Source organism: Panicum hallii, unplaced genomic scaffold (assembly GCF_002211085.1).
Source record: "Panicum hallii strain FIL2 unplaced genomic scaffold, PHallii_v3.1 scaffold_35, whole genome shotgun sequence".
In the NCBI taxonomy this organism is placed as follows: Eukaryota; Viridiplantae; Streptophyta; class Magnoliopsida; order Poales; family Poaceae; genus Panicum; species Panicum hallii.
In genome coordinates this window covers 71,605-77,112 of record NW_020356178.1, presented here as the reverse complement: position 1 = coordinate 77,112, position 5,508 = coordinate 71,605, and positions in this window count along the sequence as shown.

Here is a 5,508-nt window from a genome sequence, read left to right as displayed (position 1 = left end):
AGATGCTCCGCTAATAGGACCGGTAGAAGTCGAGTGATTTCCTGTCACTCGCGCGACATAGGAATTGCAAGTTTACATTTCTGCAACCACTATAAGGATGACGGACAGGGTCATGTGCTGTATCATGACCTGGAAGTTTACCCTATCTGTTTTGTTAAAAGTTGATAAGGTCGATATGTGTGGTAGTGGTGGCTAAGCGTTTGAACAGTACTAGCCACATGCCGCGAAATATGGTAAAGCGGTAAGCCTAGTAACCGATCGGCCCGGTAAGTGGATATATTCCCACCACTCGATCTTTATGTTATGTTCACACGCACCGACCTGTGGGAGTACGTTCTGCATGGCAGACAGGAATACGGGTTTTGTAGTCGCGCTACAGACGTATGTCCTGCACGAGTGATGTGCGTACGGTCCTGCAAGTCGCTTGTGGTGGCCTGTCCACGAGTCGGAATGAAAGGTAAACGGTTGCTTCAAAACGCCCTGTTGGTATTCCAAGCGTGTGTGTTAGGTTTACCTTGCAAGGTTGAATCTCGATTCAGGAATCGTCTGCCTCTCACGATGCATGAGACTGCTTATCCCTTCTGCCACATTGAGTAAGAAGTGGAACTAATGATGGATAATCTTGATGAAGGATAATCACTACCTTGCTTGCTTAGTGTAGGTGCTAATCTATAATAGTTACTCAACTAGAAGATGAAAGCTAAAACTTGAAAGTAGTACATACTCTTTGTTACTTTTCAGCTGAAAATAAACCCAGAGCCTTTACAATGCCTTCATGGGTCTAGTTATGGGCTAAGTATACCCAGCCCCGGGTAAGTCTTGCTGAGTATTAGAATACTCAGCCTTGCCAATATCTGTTTTCAGGTATAACCTACGAGAATCCCACGGACAACCTTGTGTGGCCAACGTCCGTTCCTTTTGGCTGGTCCGTGGAGTGGGACCCGTCCCCGGCCGGCTTTGACCCTCCGGAGTGACACCAGGCCCTGGGCTAAGCTTGGTGTCCGTCTTCGCGATGTGTGTAGTCGCGTAAAAACTTTTTCTTCCGCTGTGAGTTTAGACAAGCTGTTACGCTTGTCAGTTTGAACATGGTTTGTATAAAATTTACTTATCTTTGAACTCGGTTTGTAATAATGTATGTATGTCTGTAAATTAAAAGCTGATGAGCTATTCTGTGATGTGAACTCGCCTTCGTGCGAGGTAAACCTGCTTCGATCCTGCTGAACCGTGGTTGTATCGGGCGGAGACCCGACAGACCAAAGGATTGTTCCGTTTGAAGTGCGTTGGTCTGATTGCGATTGTACGGCAATCAATAGCGCACTTGAGCCGGAATAATTCGAGCGGTTCTGCCACAGCTGGTATCAGAGCTGTAGGTTTACTTTTACATCCGGAGAAGCTCTTAAAAAGTGTTTTCTGGATAAAAGTTTGTCAACAAATGAGTTTATAAAGTACGTTGGATCCGTTAAGGTTGTGCTTAGAACGTAAAGCCCTAAGGGTTTATATGGGAAAGTATCAGGTGGCTAATAGTATCTATATATGTATAGATAGTTCTGACTTGCAGCACTACTTTCCGTCAAAACTTAAATTCCTGCACAATTCAACCTTACTTTCTGTAATGACATCTACGATCGTGAGGTAAGAAGGTAAGGATCCTCAGCCAACTGAGGGAGCTTGGCCTTCCCATCGGTGATGCGAACCGACCGTTGTTTCTCAAGCAGTGGCCTACTTGAGATGCTGCCAATATACCAACTTAGGTTGATTATATTGGGAGTATATGGTTCGGCGCAGGGTATGGCGATCGCTGTTCATACCCCTGCATTTTGCGGTACCCCCCGTGAATACGTTGTTTCGATAACGTATGTTAACGTTGTTTGTACGGCGGTAATTGTACAGATGCTATTTCTATAGTGAACAGTAATGTTTGGGGACGCTTTCATGTCGTGCTGCCATGAAAGGTTCATGAAATATATATATATGTGTGTATTCTTCTGCAGGTACACTAACCACGATTACGCTATTAGGATGCGTAGGGTTTATTGATTAGTTATATATAGTGAGAGACGTATGGTTATGCCACCGGAATTAACCACGTAAGTCCGAGGATACTCGGCAGTTGTTTTGGTTGTGAGGACAAGTAGTGCGTGCATACATCATCTGTTAACAAAAGAATTTTCATGAATAAAGGATATGTTGTTTGCCTTAGGAATAGGCTAATGGAGTTCTAATGATAGTTTTAGGTTGGGTATCTTATATAGAATCTTAGGTATCCATCTGATTTCTAGCCTTTGCTGTTATCCGACTTGACTATCTTATTCCATTTATCTTGTGATTTCTCAGCAAAGTAAAGAGTCTCCGAAATGGACTCTAAGCACAGAGACCCTGTTATCAGTCCCCATCATTTCTCTTCTGGTAGCCAGTCATCAGTAGGTAACTTAGAAGACTTTTAAGTTGAGAGGGTGCCAATCCAGTTGTACTTAATGTAGTAAAAGTGTAAAATAGGTAGTGTGTAGTTTGCCTAGGTCTGGAGCCACTTGTTGTATATGTGGCATATGTAATTAAGTGATAGCTTGTAGTAGTCTAGGGGTACTAATGTAAGACATAAGGATCACCAGTGCTTATGTAGTAACCCAAATCTTGTGTCTGTTATCTTCCTTTATCTTCTTGCATCCGAATGAGTGGGTTGAATGGAGCATAAGAATTGCATTCCTGTTTGGAAATTGTATATCATCTGAAATTTGGAATAGGAAAGTTATGCATAATGGATATCTCCTTCATTTCAGATGGTTGGAGCTACTCGTGGAACCCCGAAAAGATTCCGGGCAGGTCAGCCTGGTAGTTCTCAACAACCACCACCGCCACCTCCGAACTTGGCCGAGGTTATGGCCCGGCAAACTGAGCTTCTTAATCAACTCGTGCAAGCTCAAATGGGCCACTATCAGCCGCAACCTCGAGGCCGAGGTGAACCCCTGTCAGCCAGTTACCAGGATTTCCTCAGTACTCAACCGCCATTATTCCATAAGGCCGATGAGCCTTTGGATGCAGATGCTTGGTTGCGAACTATCGAGTCCAAGTTCACCTTATTACCAGCTCCATGTTCAGATGAGAACAAGGTACTCTTTGCAGCCCAGCAACTTCGAAGCGCTACTCATCTTTGGTGGGATCAGTTTCATGCTATGCAACCCGCCGATCACGTCATCACTTGGGACGAGTTTCGAACGGCGTTCCGAGTGCATCATATACCAGCGGGACTCATTGAGCGAAAGCTCAATGAATTTTTGAGCTTGACCCAGGGTACCCGCACTGTTACACAGTATGCCCAGGTTTTCAATCATCTGTGCCAGTATGCGGGATCTCATGCGGACACTGATGCCCGCAAAAGTGATCGCTTTCGTCGAGGCCTAAACACCAAGCTCAAGGAGTGGCTAAATTTGGTGAAGGCTGAAAATTTCAATGAGTTGGTCAACATGGCCATAACACAAGAAGACTGCATTGCTGCTCACAGAGCTGAAAAGAAACGGAAGGTACCTACAGGACCTGCAACTTCACCGTTGCCAAGGTATCGGTTGGTCCCAAGTAATACCCCTCGAGCTCCGCCTCGAGGCAATTTACCTGGCAGATGGGTAGCCCGACCTCCCCAGCAAGCACAATTCAACCGACCACCCCTGCCCCAAACTCAACAACAACCCCAACAAGGTCTACAGCCGAGCTTTCCGCCAGCTACTCCAGGAAACAACAATAATCGTTGTTTCAATTGCGGAAGCCCGTCCCACTTCATCAAGGATTGCCCTCAACCTAGGAAATCTTTCCAAGGGCAAACATCTAATCCAACCAACAAGGGCAAGGGCAAGAAACAGGTGGTCCAGGATCGTCAAGGGAGGGTAAACCTCACCACACTCTCCGAACTTCCTGAAGGGGCACCGATAATGACGGGTACATTTTCTATCAACCATCATCCCGATATTATTCTTTTCGATACTGGTGCCACCCATAGTTTTATTAGTATGGATTGCGGGACCAAAGTGGGCTTGGATATCGGTTATATAAATGAAGCCTATAGGATTATAACTCCTGGTGGTAAGATTTTGTCCAATCAAATCTGTAGAATGGTACCAATTCAGCTGGGTGGTCATCTGATCAAAACAGATCTGCTAGTATTAGACCTAAAAGGAATGGATGTCCTTTTGGGTATGAACTGGATGACCCAGCATCATGTGTCCTTAGATATTCCTTCCCGAACTATAGAAATAAATTCACCTGAGAGTGAGTCAACCATTCTCTATCTTCCACAACAGCAACACTTCACCCCTTGTACTTATGCTACCACTGGGGTCCAGTTAAAATATATCCCTGTCGTCTGCGAGTATCCTGATGTTTTTCCAGACGATTTGCCTGGAATGCCTCCAGACAGAGATATCGAGTTCATTATAGAACTCCAACCTGGTACAACCTCTATCTCTAAGAGACCTTACCGTATGCCTCCTAATGAGTTGGCTGAATTAAAAACCCAACTCCAAGATCTCTTAGACAAAGGCTTTATTCGTCCAAGTGCATCACCATGGGGTTGTCCAGCCCTATTTGTGAAAAAGAAAGACAATAGCTTAAGGCTGTGTGTCGATTACCGTCCTCTCAATGCGGTGACCATTAAAAATAAGTATCCTCTACCCCGCATTGATATCCTCTTTGATCAGTTAGCCGGAGCTAAGGTGTTTTCTAAAATAGATTTTCGTTCTGGCTATCATCAAATTAAGATTCGGCCCAGTGATATTCCAAAAACAGCCTTCTCCACTCGGTATGGTCTATACGAGTATCTTGTCATGTCGTTTGGTCTCACTAATGCCCCAGCCTATTTCATGTACCTCATGAATTCCGTCTTCATGCAAGAGCTCAACAAGTTTGTCGTGGTCTTCATTGATGACATCTTGATCTATTCTAAAACTCCAGAAGATCATGCTAAGCATCTCCATGTCATCCTTCAGTGATTAAGAGACCACCACCTGTATGCCAAATTCTCTAAATGTGAATTTTGGCTAGATACAGTCAAATTCCTGGGCCATACCATTTCTGGTGACGGAATAGCCATCGATCCCAGTAAAGTACAAGAAGTGATGGATTGGAAACCCCCGACCTCCGTCCATCAAATTCGTAGTTTTCTCGGTCTAGCTGGCTATTATCGCCGTTTTATTCCTGACTTTTCCAGAATAGCTAAACCTATGACCGAACTACTAAAGAAAGGTGTGAAATTCTCCTGGGATCAAAAATGCGAAGATGCATTTCATCTTCTCAGAAATCATCTTACGACGGCTCCAGTCTTAGCTCAACCAGATGTTTCAAAACCTTTTGACATCTACTGTGATGCATCAGGAACTGGACTTGGTTGTGTACTTATGCAAGACAACCGAGTCATTGCATATGCATCACGAGCACTTAGGGTTCATGAACAGAACTACCCCACTCATGATCTTGAACTTGCAGCTGTTATTCATGCCCTGAAAATCTGGAGACACCATCTGA